Source organism: Podarcis tiliguerta, assembly GCF_965153285.1.
Source record: "Podarcis tiliguerta genome assembly, chromosome: 3".
Classification (NCBI taxonomy): domain Eukaryota; kingdom Metazoa; phylum Chordata; class Lepidosauria; order Squamata; family Lacertidae; genus Podarcis; species Podarcis tiliguerta.
The window spans coordinates 7,503,984-7,521,868 of record NC_139536.1 but is presented as its reverse complement, the minus strand read 5'-3'; the positions used below and the strand labels follow the sequence as shown (position 1 = coordinate 7,521,868).

The window sequence follows — 17,885 nt, the reverse complement described above, 5'->3', positions numbered from 1 at the left end:
TACCCTAATTCTGAATCTTTGATCCATGCTTCCCACTGCCCCTGGTATGTCTTCTGTTCTTGGTCAGATATAAGCTTCCATTTTTGAAAGCTGCACCACCTTGGGTGGGTGGGTGGGGGACATCAGTCTGTTCCAAATATAGATAGAAAGCTGGTTGTGGGTGTGAGGGTAGAATTTAAACCAAACCTAATTAATGAGAGCTGATAATTTATGGTAAATAAAGTTGAAAGAGAATGGTATCTACGATCTGGTACATTGGTGGGAGATAGAGGCTATCAAAGAAGTGAGGTGTGTCAAGGAAGAACAAGGCAAGGAACAACCCACAGGAGTGGAATGTTCCTGAAATTATTAAAGTTGGATTCAGTTAAAAGAAGAATGGAGGGGTGTGTGTAGGATGAAATACTACAGTTAAATGCACGAAGTAGCATATAAAAAGGAAACTCCACAGAGGGTTGTAAGCTCCTCTTTGTGAAGGTGAAGACACCTATTATGACCACCTGAAACCTCTTTGCCTTCCACTTGGGGATTGTGAGTATGCTCTCTCAGGTTGTATTAGTTGCAAGGAAAGAATTGTTTCCCATGCAGGGGAAAAGGACTTCTACACAAGCCTCTTCTTTTTCTCTTTCTTGCTAGAGCAGAAAGAGCAGAGAGGAGGAGGAAGAGATGGGTATCATACCGAATCCTTTGTTGCTGGTTGTCCCAGTGCTTTGAGTGAACTGAATTCAACTTCATTGGTCTTGCAGTGTTAATATTATGTGCTTTGCTGCAAACTATGTGCACTCGTAAGAAACAATGGGTCAGAAATGGATAGGGAGAAGTTTTTCTCCCATTGCACAACACAAGGATCATCCAAGGAAGCTAAATTTTGGAACGTAAAGCACAAGAACAGCTAAAAGGGAGCAGTAGCGGAACTTAGGCCCTCAAATTTCAGTGCCCTGTGCAATCCTAAAATTTGGTCGTCCCCCCCCCCACCTCTCGCACTCTGTTCTACATCATGATTGCAGCCCCCCCGCCCGCCCTCGGGGACGCTGGCACCCAGTGGGGCTGAATTGGTTGTGTTACCTTAAAACTGCCTCTGAAGGCAGGGGTATTCCACAAACTGTATATTTTAACTAGAATCAGACACACAAAACTGTTCTGATACAAGGAATGACTTTCTGAGCTTAGTGTGAAATATGTCTAGTTACTAACAGTTTTACCAAGTCTTTCCAAACAAGAACTTAGTAGAAAAATCAGTGGCATAGCAATTAGCTAAACCTAAGCACAATTGTGGCCCACCAGGGACTTCTGAGCAAAAAGCTTCAAGATAATATTGGTTGTTTACCTTTTATACCTATGAAAGATATAGCCAATAATAATACTTACTAATAAATAAATTGTGGTGCCCAGAACTGGACGTTGTATTTCAGGTTTGGTCTAAGGGAGTACTACAATTACTTCCCTTGATCTGGACACTATATTTCTGTAGATGCAGCCAAGAAAAGCTGCTGCATCACACAGTTGACCCATGTCAAGTTTATGGTATGCTAAGACCCCTAGATCCTTTTCACATTTACTGCTAGTAAGCCAGGTGTCCCCCATCTTTTATTTGAGCAGCTGGTTCTTCCTGCCTAATTACAGAACCTTACATTTGTCCCTACTGAAAGTCATGTTGTTAGTGTGGGCCCAGTTCTCCGATCTGTTACGGTCATATGAAATCTCAATTTTGCCTTTTGCGGCATTAGGTACACCTCTTGGTTTGGTGTCATCAACAAATTTGATTCTCGTCCCCTAAATTCCTTCATCCAAATCACAACAATGCACAACAATGGGCTCAGGACAGAACCCTGCAGCACCCCACTTGTCACTTTTTTCCAGGATGATGAGGAACCATTAATGAGCACTGTTTGGGGTTGATCAGCTAGCTACAAATCTACCTAACATTTATCTCATCTAGCTCACATCTGCCAACTTCTCTACAGGAATATCACAGGGGACTTTGTCTTGCTCTGTATACATTCTGGGCCATTGAGCTTCAGGAACTGTAGGTAGCAATCCTTTCGCTTCCACAGTTGGACTCCTGTCTGGCATGAACTTTGCTGGTGTTTTGATAATCAGGCAATGTCCTTTTTTATTGTCCCTAATATATATTAAATATATATATATAAATATATACTATATATATTAAATATATATATATAAATATATACTATATATATATATATATATATATATATATATATAGTATATATAGTATATATATAGTATATATTAAATATATATACTATAGCAACTGCTATAGTTGCTGTTTTTATCCTGCTCTTTACTCACGGTTACATTTTTATCAATGTGATTTATATCAGGTGTCCTTGAAGAGTGCATACTGAAATCATTGCCTCATAAGGAATTGCCACATCCAGCCAATCAAGATCTCAGTCTACAAAGTTGAGAGAGAGAGAGAGAGAGAGAGAGAGAGAGAGAGAGAGAGAAGCCTGAAGGGAAGACAATGAGTGTTCTACTTAGATGCAGTATTTGCATTATTCTCATGCTCTTGGCTAGGGAAGAGCCGGGACCCGCATATGCGGAAGTATTAGGCAACGATCCACGAATCTTGAACATGGCTATTTGGCTCAAATTAAGAACCAAGAGTATATTTAACGATATGTGTAAGGAACTAGGCACATGCGAGATGCACTGGGACACTCTACGTTCGAAAGACTTCATCATTCCAGAACCCGACGCACAAGAATGCTTCCCACGTAAATTTGATAAGGAAACATGTTTAAGAAAACTTGCAAGTGGACTTTCAGAGTTTAGAGTATACTTGGAATTTCTACATGAAACTTTAGATCCCGAAAAGCCACACCTAACTAATTATCTATGGCCATCAACAAGTCACCTGGTAGCTGCCTTCAAGTCACTGATGAATGAACCTGAAACTGTCACCTCTATGGATGAAGAGGCTAGGCAAAATATTGCTAGTCTCTTAGCGAAACGAAATGGTTGGATAAAGTTAGTTATTAGGCACGTTATATTTCAAAAGTATATATTATTTATGGATTTAACGGCAAGGGCGATTATCGTCATAAGATCACGAGCAACTTCTTAGAAACGGAATGACCCAGAGTTTTTAGACACAGTTAATAATGTGCATCAACTGCCACTTACGAGAAAATTACCATGTGGATAAAGAAAACGGCTCAGAGTTTAGCAAGATAAATGATTAAGAATCTACACTGTAACCCACAGGTGGGCCTGCTCCCCAGATCCTAATCTGCCCCCACCTGATGGAGCAACCTTGACAGGTAGGCACAATGCACACCTGTCCATCACCGGGTGTCATAATGATGTCACGTGATGAACACTTGTCAAAATCAAAGGAGATCACCATCAGAGCAGACTCTGAATATGTATTTTCAGGTCCAATCTGGAGAGGCACTTTTTAAAAAAATAATTTTTATTGAATGATTTTATGTTACAAAAAACAATACAGCCATACTACCACTAAATATAATTAAGAAATAAAAATTACATACATCAATATTTAGTTTGTTATTTGTTATTTACCATCTTATTTCCTCCCAAACATTGCATACAACAACACACATATGTGCAGACAACCACACACCCACACCCACACACAAAATGATAATAATGAAAGTAAATATCCCCCCCTTTATCTTCCAAAATCTTTTCTTCAACTTTGACTTCCTGTCAAGTCCCTTTGCATATATTTTATCTTACATTTGAATGTACACAAAACAATAAACCTTTCTATATAATTTTTCTAATACATTCTGAAAACATAATAAATCCTTAATTGTTATCCACCTCTTTTTAGTTCCTTTATCACTCGAATGCTAGCACAGAGTCAAAACTATTATTGTATTTTTGAACATATCTTCTATAACCATCCCATTTTTCCGCAAATTTTTGCTTTGAGTTTCCTCTGAGTTTACTAGTCAATTGAGCCGTCTCCACCAATTCCTGTAATTTGATTTGCCAATCTGTTATTTTTGGAGCCTCGTGATCTTTCTATCCCTTGGCCACAAGTATACAAGCCGCTTCGGTTGCATATAAGAATACCTCTCTTAGATTTTTTTGGGATCTCCTTATCTATAATACTTAATAGAAATGCCTCCAGTTTTTTAGTAAAAGTTATCCCCATCATCTTTTTTAATTCATCATATATTTTCCCAAAAAATATTTTACACACCACATGTGGATCATGCCACCGTTATTTCCTCCACATCTCCAACAAGCATTCGCCAAATTTTTATACATTCTTGATCATCTGGAAGGAGTGAGGTACCACCTATCAGCCATTTTCATCATGTTCTCTCTTATATTATAGCTGGCTGTAAATTTCAAATTTACCTGATGCAGAGGCACTTTCACTTTTTCTTTCATTATACTTGCCCGGCCATCTATGTCCCTCACTATTATCCCTTGCACATTTTGTGACCTTATAGGAGTAGAATTTAGATGATCTTTGACTGTGGCTGTTAGCTTCAGGAAACTTGAAATATAGACATATTATTATAACCAAGCTCTATACTACAACTCCATATTCATTCGTGTCTTAATATAACAGGTTTTACGTACCATCCAGTTATCAGAACCTCTAAGCAACTTATATAAAATATACAGTAATAAATTAAAAAGAGATGTTAAAAACGGGGTTTCAAAAATATAAATGCAATCAGCTTCGAAAACAAGTATGTATCACAAATGGTCTCACCTATGAAAAAAAGAAGTGGATCATTCATTTATTCTGGTAAGAACATTCCCAATGTAAATTTAGAATAACAACCAATGTCTTGCTATTTCCCTTCCTCCATAAAACATAAAAGACAGTGCTGATCCATCTCCTGTTTGAAATCACTCTTGTTAAAATGGTACATATACTGATTAAATCCAAAAATCAACAATATTTCTCTTTCATATTGCTATTAATGCACTACATCCAGATAGCAAGTTTTTGCTTCTGAACAGGAAAATGTTGCCAAACCTACCGGTATGTTCATTGTGATTAATTTTCCTTCTTGAGTGTTTGAGACAAAGAGAGATGTAGGATAAATTTGGATAAATCAGCATCCAAGGCACAAATTATTATTATACAATTGTTCTAACCTGTCCTGGGACCTTTTGGGGAAGGCCATGTAAGAAAAATATATATAAAGGAATATACAAATGCAATAAAATCAATGTCCTTCAAATCAAGATAATTCTTATTTTTTTATACGTCCACTGAGGTCCAAGTGTACTCTGCCCTAAACTATTGTTTATCCAGATGGATGCTATATTTTGGTCACTTATATGGCCAAATATTCTGACTTATATTCTGTATCCAGGGCAGCTGTCTGCCAGCTCCATCTGGTACGCTGGCTGAGACCCTACCTGCCTGCACACAGGAATGAGGAATGGGGAGAATTGAGAAGGTCCTCACCCCAGTTCCCACCACCCTCACTTAAAATGGAGGAGGCAGTTGGATAATGGCCTGGGAATAGGACCTACCATCAGGGCAGTTGATTGGTTAGATCAGGAACCAGACCATATAGGGGTTTTTTTAAAGGTAAACCCAGAAAAAACCTAGAATCCAGCACATTTTTCCACTACCAGTGAGACACATTGCCACCATCTGTCAGCAGCTAAGTGGCCATATTTTGAGGAGTCAGACAGTCTCCACAGGCAGACCCAAATATGAAATAGTCCAGTGGTTTAATCTGGAGGTCACCAAAAGTTGTGTTACTCTGACTAATCCATACTTAACCTTCATGAAGATTATTTCTCATCCCAGATTTTAGGTTCACCAGAAGAGGGGTTGTTGGCATCCATATGTCTTGAGAGACCATGGAGTGCACCTCTGGGGGTGAAGTCAAACCTTTGGAGAATCACAGCACCTGCTGTGGCTGCAGAGACTGATAATTCATAATGGCCACTTCCTGTGTTTTTGCTGACCTCCCTGGGGCACAAGCCTGGTGGAATGTATGGAGGTTCTGGGTTGCCCAGACGACAAGATTCCCCTCTTGGCCTCACTATTGTGCTTCAAAAGAAAGCAGAGCAATATGTTTGGCACCAGCTTGGCTGCAGGAGTTGCTGCAAGGAGGCGTACAAGGCAGAATCTAAGCATCTCCACTCTCCACTCTGGATTTGTGTAGGACAGGCATGGCCAAACTTGACCCTCCAGATGTTTTGGGATTACAACTCCCTTAATCCCTAGCTAACAGGACTAGTGGCCAGGGATGATGGGAATTGTAGTCCCAAAACATCTGGAGGGTTTGCATCTTAGCCTTCATAAATGCAAGGGCGCTTTCCATGGGAATCTTCAAAAAGAATCTGTCCATCAACTTGTGATAGTGAATTCCATATTTTAGCTATGCATGTAAAGAATCCCTTCCTTTTGGCTATCTTGAATCTTCCAAAATTCAGCTTCATTGGGTGATCTGGGGCTCCTGGGTTCTGTAAGAAGGAAAGCAACTTCTGTCTATCCACATTCTCCACCTCTTGCATGACGTGAGTCCATAAACTGTAATCATTTCCAGGTTGTAATCTGCTTTTTTATTTTCTCTCTCTTTAAAATATAAAGTAGCAGTATAGAAATGAAATTATTATTAATGATAACAATAACAACAACAGCTGTGGACAGTTATGTCATTATAAGTTTCTGAATTATTTCTGCATCTGTTTCTCATCTTGGGAAAGGAAGCTTAGATGTGGAAGAACATTTAAACCAATTGTGCCTATAAACTTCTTTCAAAGTTTTAAAAAATGGAATGTGATTTATTAAGAGATTTTAACAAATGCCAAATGTACTACTTGCCTCAAGTAGTGCAAAGTACTTGATTTTTTACAAGGCTGTTACTTAACATGATTGTCTGTAAATACATATTCTGATCAGAATCTATCAAAACTTAAAGTTTCACGAGTGTCCATAGAATTATAGATGTTCAGTTGATGGCTCAAATCTCAGCATGTCAATTCATAAACAAGCCACACTGAAATTAACAGGGTCGCCATTGTTTTTGGCTCTGAGGCAGATTTCAAATTCTACCGAAAAAAATCACAGTGGCGAATAAGAATAAGAATAATTATATTATTTATTCCCTGCCCCTCTTGCTGGGTGGCTTCTAACACATTTTAAAACATAGGTAAAGGTAAAGGGTAAAGGGACCCCTGACCATTAGGTCCAGTCATGACCGACTCTGGGGTTGCGGCACTCATCTCGCTTTAAAGACCAAGGGAGCCGGCGTACAGCTTCCGGGTCATGCGGCTAGCATGACTAAGCCGCTTCTGGCGAACCAGAGCAGCGCACGGAAACGCCGTTTACCTTCCTGCCAGAGTGGTACCTATTTATCTACTTGCACTTTGATGTGCTTTTGAGCTGCTAGGTTGGCAGGAGCAGGGACCGAGCAATAGGAGCTCACCCCGTCGCGGGGATTCGAACCGCTGAGCTTTTGATCGGCAAGTCCTAGGCTCTGTGGTTTAACCCACAGTGCCACCCGCGTCCCTAATAAACATTAAATATTAAGAACTTTTCGATATAGGGCTGCCTTCCGGTGTCTTCTAAAAGTGGTATAATTATTTATCTACTTGACATCTGATGGGAGGACATTCCACAGGAAAGGCTCCGCTGCAGAGAATCATAGAATAGAATCATAGAATCATAGAGTTGGAAGAGACCACAAGGGCCATCGAGTCCAACCCCCTGCCAAGCAGGAAACACCATCAGAGCACTCCTGACATATGGTTGTCAAGCCTCTGCTTAAAGACCTTCAAAGAAGAAGACTCCACCACACTCCTTGGCAGCAAATTCCACTGTCGAACAGCTCTTACTGTCAGGAAGTTCTTCCTAATGTTTAGATGGAATCTTCTTTCTTGTAGTTTGGATCCATTGCTCCGTGTCCGCTTATCTGGAGCAGCAGAAAACAACCTTTCTCCCTCCTCTATGTGACATCCTTTTATATATTTGAACATGGCTATCATATCACTCCTTAACCTCCTCTTCTCCAGGCTAAACATGCCCAGCTCCCTTAGCCGTTCCTCATAAGGCATCTTTTCCAGGCCTTTGACCATTTTGGTTGCCCTCCTCTGGACACGTTCCAGTTTGTCAGTGTCCTTCTTGATTCAGAGAAGTCCCTCTGCCTGTTTCCCTGTAACATTACAAAGTGCTACTACAACAAAGCACTCATTTCAGAGAAGGCTTAAAGGAAAGCAACTTTAAAACAAACAAACAAACTTGAGCAGTCCCCCTCCCTGCCTGGAGATAGCTACACTTAACAGTACCACAGTTGAAGCAAGGGTTAAGTCAACTCTGTGCCTTCTGTTAAAACAGCGTTTTCAGTCAAACTCCCACCATGAAGGCCTCCAGTCTCCCAGTTCTCTTCTCCCTGAAACTGTTACTGGTTGATCTAGGTAAGCAATGTATGGAATGAAGAATTTATGGGGATATTTACAAGACTTTGGCTCTGGTTAATTAAGCAATCTATGGCCTTTTAAATTGGGTGGGTGGGTGTTGACCTTCAAAATAGGGAAGGTCATGGACTGAGCATGTGGGCAACATGGATGGGGACTTTGAGAGCATGGCTTCCATGCACGCCCCTGTGTCCTCATTTGTGAATTGGGCTTCATGAGTTCAGCCTAGTATGTGGCATGCGTCCTCCAACATTTATAATCTTTTCTACACAGTTTACTTATAAATGCAAAGGAGTGTTATGCTGCTGGAGGAATATGTCAAATGCGTGTCTGCCATTGGTCCAAACTATCTTATGTTGGAGACTGTGGTAAATTAAAAAAGATCTCTTGCATATTTTGACATGAAGTAATACAGGCAGAGGTTCCACAAAGCAGGAAAATACTAAGTGATCTACATGAGAGACATTTAGCAAGCATTATATTTCCGATGACAAGAGACAGTAACCAGGACTTCCAGTATGTAATGATGTGTCTGGAGTGAATTTTCATAGATGTGGGTAGCCCTTGACCTATCCTGCTCCTTAGACATTTAAGAACTTAAAGGTAAAGAACATCAGTTTCAATTGCGTCTAGATGCAAACCATCACTACAGCTGGAATAACAAATTGAGTTATATATTCAAACAACAGTCTGGTTGCAAATTTGCTTCGAAGACAGCTTTGTATGGATTGTGTTGCAATAATCTGGAAAAGACCCTGATGTTGGGAAAGATTGAGGGCACAAGGAGAAGGGGACGACAGAGGACGAGATGGCTGGATGGTGTTCTTGAGGCTACAAACATGAGTCTGACCGGACTGCGGGGGGCAGTGGAGGACAGAGGGGCCTGGCGTGCTCTGGTCCATGGGGTCACGAAGAGTCGGACACGACTAAACGACTAAACAACAACAATCTAATTAGGTTGTACCTAGGTCAAAAATTATCAACCTTCCTGGTCACTGCTTCTTCCTCACTTTGCAATCATGTGTGAAGTGTCCCTGGACCTATTTGACTATAACATGGCAGGTGCTGGGCATCCTGTTCATGTCTGCTATTTTCATAAAAGCAGTTTAGAAAACAGTAGGATACATTAAGGGAAATCTCTTTCGTTTCCCCAGCCACCTCAGTATTAATGTCTGCCCATCTAGGAAAACTAAGGCAATGATCTTTCTGAAATTTGTCATTTGTCACTTTCAGATAAAGCAAAGCTGCCATTCATTTATTTATTTTAAAGAACTATGCATCATTCCCTTTTCAAGCCATTAAATAAATAAAGTCAAAGTTTCCAGTTACAAATAAACCTAAACTAATTTCCCCCATGATTTGGCAGGGTTTATACTGTGGGAAGTAAGGATGGGGAAGAAATTGAATTCAGTTCACATTTAATGGCAAAAACCTGCCCAATTCACCCTTTCCAAAAGAATGCACACAACTATCCTTTAAATTCCTTCTACTTTTGCAATGCAGTTCTCCAGCCAAGCAAGATGTACAAAAATGGACATCAAAAGGGGAAACATGTGAAAGAAAGAAAGAAAGAAAGAGAGAAAGAAAGAAAGAAAGAAAGAAAACTGCAAATATTGGTGTGGGGGGTGGCAACATTAGGAAGGCCAATTTAAACTGATATTTTCTGGGATAAGTCTGAGGTTCTCCAACATTTTAAAAGGAGCTTGAGGAGATATGCTTGAGGAGATATGGTATTATTATTTTGGCCGAGCTCGCACCTGTTCAATGCACAGCCCTGTCTCCATCCATGGACTAGGTTTCATAAGAACATGTAGCATATAATCTTCTGAGATAGTCTACCATCTTCTTTTCTTTTCCACAGTGTTCTCTTATAGGATTTCGAGGAGATGGGAGTGCCGTGCTGCTGGAGGACTTTGCCAAGAAGTTTTCTGTCGTTTGCCCCAACCCTATCGCATTGAGAGCTGTAATTACCATATTCTGGTCTGTTGCAAATTTTGACAGGAGATCATATAGACAGAGGCTCCACAATTCGGGGGGGGGGGCGGGGAATACAAAGATCTATTTTAACAATGTGTCATGTGTGTTTGTGCAAGATCGGTTCTACCTAGATGACCACATGTATCCTTCTTGGGGTTTTCTTATAACAAAACAAGAGTTTCGTGACATCAGTTTTGGTGGTTTAGCTGGCTCCTGAAATAGGGGTATGGTTTAAGAAAACTAGATCTGTAAATTGATGAGAGGCGCTATCTTCAAATGGAGTAGTTACATATGAGACCACACAGACTCTTCTTTTTGAGGCAAGAAACTTTGCTAGAAGCCTTTGAGCCAAGATTGGCAAACTGGAATGCTTGTTCTTAGAGGACAACATTGATATAGTAGGCACAATTGAAATGAATAGAATGAAAAGACACAGTAGGACACCATTATCTTCTATTTTAAACTCTCTATAAAGGATGTATTGGAGGCAGTGTTGTTCTGTACCACAAAGAAAGCATTGGGTCCAGCAAGCTAGAAATCTCCTGGGCACCAAGAGAAATTTAGTAATGGGGACATGCTATGCTCTCCCGATCAAAATGCTCAGGCATTTTTTGAGTTGTGGAAATCAGTATATGAAATCAAGGAACCATCCAAAAGAGGAAATGTTGTAGTAGTCAGTGCATTCAGCTACCCTCACAAAGACTGGCTACATGCATGTTCAAGTCATGAAGAAGTGGTGAAATTAATAGATACTGTTCCCAGAATAGTTGGCCATGTACTGACCTGTCATGGCGAGAACCATTAATAATTATAATTATAATTATAATTATAATTATAATTTATTAATACCCCGCCCATCTGACTGAGTTTCCCCAGCCACTCTGGGCGGCTTCCAATCAAGTGCTAAAAACAATACAGCATTAAATATTAAAAACTTCCCTAAACAGGGCTGCCTTCAGATGTCTTTTAAAGAGAAGATAGCTGCTTATTTCCTTCACATCTGAAGGGAGGGTGTTCCACAGGGTGGGCGCCACTACCAAGAAGGCCCTCTGTCTGGTTCCCTGTAACCTCACTTCTAGGAATGAGGGAACCGCCAGAAGGTCCTCGGTGCTGGATCTCAGTGTCTGGGCTGAACGATGGGGGTGGAGATGCTCCTTCAGGGCCGAGGCCATTTAAGGCTTTAAAGGTCAGCACCAACACTTTGAATTGAACATTAAACAAGCATTGAATGAATTGAACATTAAACAAGCAGAGACTATGGGTTGAGACCCATCCCTAGTTGAGATAGAAAATAAATTGGGCTCAATCAGTGGTCATGTCACTACAAGAAATTTTAATTGGAGTCAACTGGTTCTATCGATAGGTCATAACAGATGTTAACTGTTATGCTGGTCTAAAACGGCAAATTAACAGCAATATTGTAATTATTTGACTGAGAGTCTTTCTTTTGCAACTGCAATGCAGATGTGGTGAGTGGATGGAAACACCCCCTTTTCAGTTGGGGAGTTGGCAATACTTGAATTGGATAAAGTTTGCTTTCCCTGCTTTTATAAATCTATAGTACACACCACTCCAATTCCTTTTGTCATTGGCGTAAACATGGAAAATGGGGTATGGAATGACTGCGGGAAAGATGCTACATGATATTGTTTGTACATAGCTCTGATCTGCTAAAAATATACATAATGATAGGTTTAAGAAATAGTGCAACAATACAGATGCACATCATGGTTCCTCGTTTTTATTATTATTGCTACAGCTAAAGCATTAAAACAAGCAATGTAAAACCATTCCAATGAACACATGGAGAATACTTGAGGGAACCATGCATCCTCATTACACACTCTGGAAATAATGTTTCTATAAATGCCAATCATATAAGATTAATTACTACAACAGATTTGCAAGGTTAACAACAACAACAACTCTTTAAACCATGAAGAGTGTCAGTGATGTGATATCTACAGTAAGTAAAGAAAATCTGTAACAGTTCAGTAAAATTCAGGATAACATACTTATTCAAAAAGAAACGTTAACAGAAGATGGTCCAAGTTCTTACGGTGAGGAATTAATGAAATAAATTAAGGGAGATTAGTAATGCTTCCTCTACCTACTCTGCAGTATTCCTCATTTTTGATGTGAGATCACAATCCAGAGGGACTGCCCAGTAGGAAGATTGTTCAGATCATGATAAACATTCAAAAGATAATTATAACCAAGTGTACCTAAAATGAGATAAAACATATGTAACTGCTAAATGCCTGAATACACTGCTGAAACAAAATTGTTTTAAGCAAGTTCCTTAAGTGCCTCCAAGTTGTAGGTTGTAAGGTACTTAAGAAGGAACATTGATCCTGATCTCATATAATGATTATTGAAGAAAAGTGGGTTTATCTAGTTGTTCGTCATGTTCCGTGTTTTGGGTGTGAAGTCTACAGTCAGGCAGGTTCTCCAGATCAATATAAACAGTTCGGTCAAAGAGGGATGCCATGTAACAGTGAGATTAAAAGGCTGAAGAAGAGCACAAGGAAGGAAGTTAAATCAAAAGGAACAGAGGCTTTCCATTTCTTTGGTATGTAACTGTAGGTATAAATGTAAAGGGACCCCTGACCATTAGGTCCAGTCATGACCGACTCTGGGGTTGTGGCGCTCATCTCACTTTATCGGCCGAGGGAGCCGGCGTACAGCTTCCGGGTCATGTGGCAAGCATGACTAAGCCGCTTCTGGTGAACCAGAGCAGCGCACGGAAATGCCGTTTATCTTCCCGCCAGAGCGGTACCAATTTATCTACTTGCACTTTGACATGCTTTCGAACTGCTAGGTTGGCAGTAAACTGTAGGTATAAATAAGTACAATATCTAAAGTATATATATTGTATGTCTCTTTCAACAACCATTCATTGTAAACCAGAATGGTAGAGGGGGGAATATCCAAACCAATGAGAAAGATTCATTCAACCACATGTCGATGAAGAATTAAACCAGCTCCTCTCTTCCACCTACAACAGATTTTTCAACAAATGTTCCACCATGAACTCTTTCTTCAGTCTCTCAGTGTTCCTCTCCCTGATACTTCTACTGGCTGATCCAGGTAAGATATGCATGTGTCAGGGTCTGGCAGGATGAAAAAGACTGCTGGGAACCTGCCTCTCAATAGCCCCCCAGGGAGGGTTCCAAAGATGACATCTTAGAGCCCAGAGCCTGGTGGTGGGACACTGAGGAGGAGTCAGCAGAGGGGACAAGCTGGAAGCTGATAGAAGCAGGAGACTTGAGCAGTCAAGGTGGGTCAGGAGAAGGAGGGTCTTCCAGGGCAGGATTAGAAGTTGAAAATCACAGCATGCACACAGACTTTCTCAGTCCTGCTGACTCTCCTCCCACTCTGACCCACTGCTTGAAGCAATGAGCCAGATGAGTGCAGAGAAGGAGCTCACCCCCCTCAATGCAACCTTCACCTGCTTGGTGGGATCCAGAGTGAGAAGCTAGAGGGAAAAGGCGTACCTAGAGCTTAGTTTCAGCAATGCCTTCATTGAGTTAAGACGAACCAGGGACATTGCTGTATTGTTGTTTTCCGCTAATAAAATGCTAATTGCATCCCGTGCTTTCTCTGTGTGTGCCTGCCCTGTGGATGACATGGCTCATTGAGAGCTCCTTGACAGCATGGAATGATGGACTTATGGGGGTAGATGATTCAGAGACATTAAATAAATAAATAAATAAATAAATAAATAAATAAATAAATAAAGGACTGGTACAGCAGGAAGATGACCAAATTCTTTAGTAGACATCTGAAGGCAGCCCTGTTTTGGGAAGCTTTTAATGTTTAACAGACCACTGTATTTTAATACTTTGTTGGAAGCTGCCCAGAGTGGCTGGGGAAACCCAGCCAGATGGGTGGGGTATAAATAATAAATTATTATTATGATTATGATTATGGCCCAACCCTTTGGAACCCTGAACATGCAAATTCACCCAAAGTCTTTCTTCATTTCTGCAAGGTACACACACACACACACACAGAGAGAGAGAGAGAGAGAGAGAGAGCGCAATATCTGGAGCATTCACTTCTGTTTTCTTGGTGGAAGAAGGTGCTGCTTAACACCACTGCTGATTGAGGACCATCAGGGTCCTCAAATATATGAAATTCCCTTCTCCCCCTCCTCCCCAACATTCAAGTGAATGTGAGTAACAGGCCACTGTAGATCTTCATTACTTAAAACAGAGGAGGTCAGGGACTGACCAGCTGGGGCAAAACCCACCAGGACATTGGAAACATCACCTGAATGCATGTATGGGTCCCCATTCATGGGCCGGGCTTCATGTCTTCTAGCAAATGTGTAGCATGCCTACTCAGAAATCATTTGTCATATTTGTTGCTTTCTACAGGATTCTCTACCATTAGGAATGAAAAACACTGTTATCGAGCCAAAGGACAATGCAAACCACGTGAATGCGATTGGCCCACTAGTTATTATGGAGGAATGTGTCATATGTATACAATAGTCTGTTGTCTACCCACAAAGTAGAAAAACACTAAGATAGACTTGAAGCATATGTGCTCCATGTCTTTGTGCAAGACCTATTCTGTATAGGTATTTGCTTGAATCAACTTCAGGGCTCTCAATAGCATCAAGTTGTGGGGTGGCTTTGCCAACCCCAAAATCTAGAGGAGCTCAAATCTCAGCTTGCAATGAAGGTAGATGTCGCTAATATTGCAGCATTAGGGGGGAAATACCAAAATCAAAGAAACATGAGAAATCTCCATTGCTGTTATGAATAATCTGGAAGAATCTTCTTAACATTTGCTGGTTAACTGACATTTGACATAAACATCTCATATCGGAAGATTTGGTCATAAGGGACAGGCATCTGACAGCAGGCCTCCAGAACTGGACTTCTTCTCAGACAGCAGTTGACTGTATCTGACAGCCGGCATATAGTTGTGGTCTATGCAGCAATCAAAATATAAAATTCTCTGCATTTGTTTTCAAAGTAGTAGCAGAATTCAGTAAATGTTCCCTTAACTAAATTTGGTCAATAAAATTTGTTGATTCTGAATTCTTCAGTCATATTGTTTAAATGTTGTATTTTGTGAACTTGCTCTTTCTGTGGGCAGCAATACATTTTAACTATCTGGTAATTCAAATCTTCCAAAGTATCAGTGATATTGGAATTCTAGAACTGGATGCATAGGAGCCAGTCCTAGGGACCGAGGTCCCTTTGACTCTCCTAATGAAATAGTTGAAGAGGCCATGCCCCCGCACTGATGGGCATTGCCATTCAAGTGTTGTACGTGTGCCATGTGATGTGATTGATTATAAGGGGTGGGGTTTACCTGCCCCCCATATTTTATTCAGGTTGGTACCCCTGACTGGATGAGCCATTGCATCTGGCATGAAGTTGGGCATTTGAGTGAAAACATCTTAGATCATAGGCTTGGTGATATGTCCAGTTTACCATTGAAACACCACTCCAAGCCTCACTGCTGCTGAGATCTGGAAATGGCAGTGCGGAAAGATTCTACATGAGCTGATCTGGATTGTACCTAGCACTAATCTGCTAGGAACAAACACTGAGTTAAGCAGTTTGATTGGGTTACATTGTTCACCTTTACCTACCTATGTCTAGATGCAAAATGACTATCACTGCTGCAGAAATAACACTTGACTTATATTTTCAGGCAACAGACTGGTTGCAAACCCTCTTCACTAAGTCTGTTACAATAATCTAAGCTGGATACACTTGGTGCATGAATGAGCACAGTCAGATTCAATTTAATAATAATTTTATTATTTATACCCCACCCATCTGGCTGGGTTTCCCATGCTGGAAGTAATAGAACTGGCAAAAGAATCAAAGTTCCTCGAAATGTTTCCTGTCTGTTGCTTTCCCTCCTTTCCAACTAATCAACTTGGAAATGCTGAGCACAATACCCTTGGACTTATTTTTTTACACACATACACACACACACATACACACGGAGCATAAATTTCTCTTTGCTTGGAACATGCTACTATTTCCTCAAATGATTTAGAATGATCAGGATCCTCAAATGGACCTGACGTTTCACTCATATTCCATGGAGTGTGAGTACCAGGGCACCAGAGATATCTGTCACTCAAAACATGGAGGTCACAGACTGAGCAGGTGAGGCAGCATGCAGAAAGTGACTGGGGGCCAGCATGACCCCGTCTCCATCCATGGATTGGTCTTTGTGTTTTGAGGCAAATGCCTCCTCAGAATTTGTCTACCACTTTTTCTTTTCTTTTCTACAGGATTCTCCTGGGTATTTACTGCAGTGGAGTGTGATATAGCAGGAGGGCAATGCCAAGAGACCAACTGTTATGAGCCCCGGGAAAATTATGGGGGAGTGTGTGGTGGTCAAAGGATGCACTGCTGCCTCCCCAAGCCTATAAAAATGCCCCCCTTTTTGCCACCATATAGAGGTCTTCAAATCTCTGCTTGCAATGAACGTGGCTGCAACTGGTAATTTTATCATGTATGAATGATCCAAGTGCTGGAAGAAAAGAAGCTTGAAATAACTCCCCTTTTTTCTAGGGAATAAATTGGGCATATCACGTATATGTCAGCATTTGATTTCTACAACAGTGTGATAAACCTGGAGGAATTTTTTTTTTGGGGGGGGGAGATTGTGGGCCCCAACTTTACTGGGGAATATGTGGCGATGGTACCAACATAAACTTTAAAAATGAATGCTGAAGAGCAGTATACAAACGTAAACCAGCCAACCAAGAAATAAAATAAAATTGAACCAATTTTGCACTTTCTGAAACAATACAAGAACCAAAACAGATCCATCTTTTGAAATATCCAACCCTCCAAATTGTACACCACACTTCTCCAATTAAACATTTGCAACACGGCAGAAAATGTGCAGAAAATGAATATATTTATGTAAGCAGCATGCAAACAAATCAATATGCATTCTATTAGGGTAGAGGTGCCAGCTTCTCCAGAGGAAAGGCAGGGGGTGACACAGAATCCCACAACAACCTGACATCGTGTGCACAACATCCTGAGTAGCCAGGGGCGGAGCCAAAGGCCCTCTGAAAATTGTAAGAAACTGAATCTGCCTTGGCCCCTTAGAATCAGTGCCTATGCATTGGGACAATTCTGTTTGTTAGATTAAACCACTGGCAAATGTGTGCTTATGATGAGAAATTTGCACGAAGACGCTGATGAAATTTCACAAGAGTCTTTTTTTTTTAACAAAATGTAAATTGGTGCAGAAATGTGGAGAACTGCATGCCACATTAGAAAACTGAAAAAACAGATATTGACAGATCTATCCAATGTTGCATGAGCACAGAAGTGAGAACTGCATGCCTGCATACATTAGAAAGCTGAAAGCTGAAAAAACAGATATTGACATATCTATCCAATGTTGCGGTAATGGGATATGTTTAATGGGATATGTAATGGGATATGTTTAATTCTTTTAAGGAGGCCGTGGGTGACACAAAAGAGATAAAGAAGGGGCAAGCCTTATTGTGATCA

The 17,885-nt window shown here is 40.6% G+C and overlaps 1 long non-coding RNA gene across 1 annotated transcript; it reads left to right on the top strand.

Annotated features, from left to right (window-relative positions):
- Positions 1-12,822: 12,822 nt before the first annotated feature.
- Positions 12,823-15,432, top strand: LOC310674007. Its single transcript, XR_014509303.1, has 3 exons — positions 12,823-12,943; positions 13,379-13,461; positions 14,754-15,432. It is a non-coding gene; the product is annotated as an uncharacterized lncRNA (long non-coding RNA).
- The last annotated feature ends 2,453 nt before the right edge of the window (positions 15,433-17,885 follow it).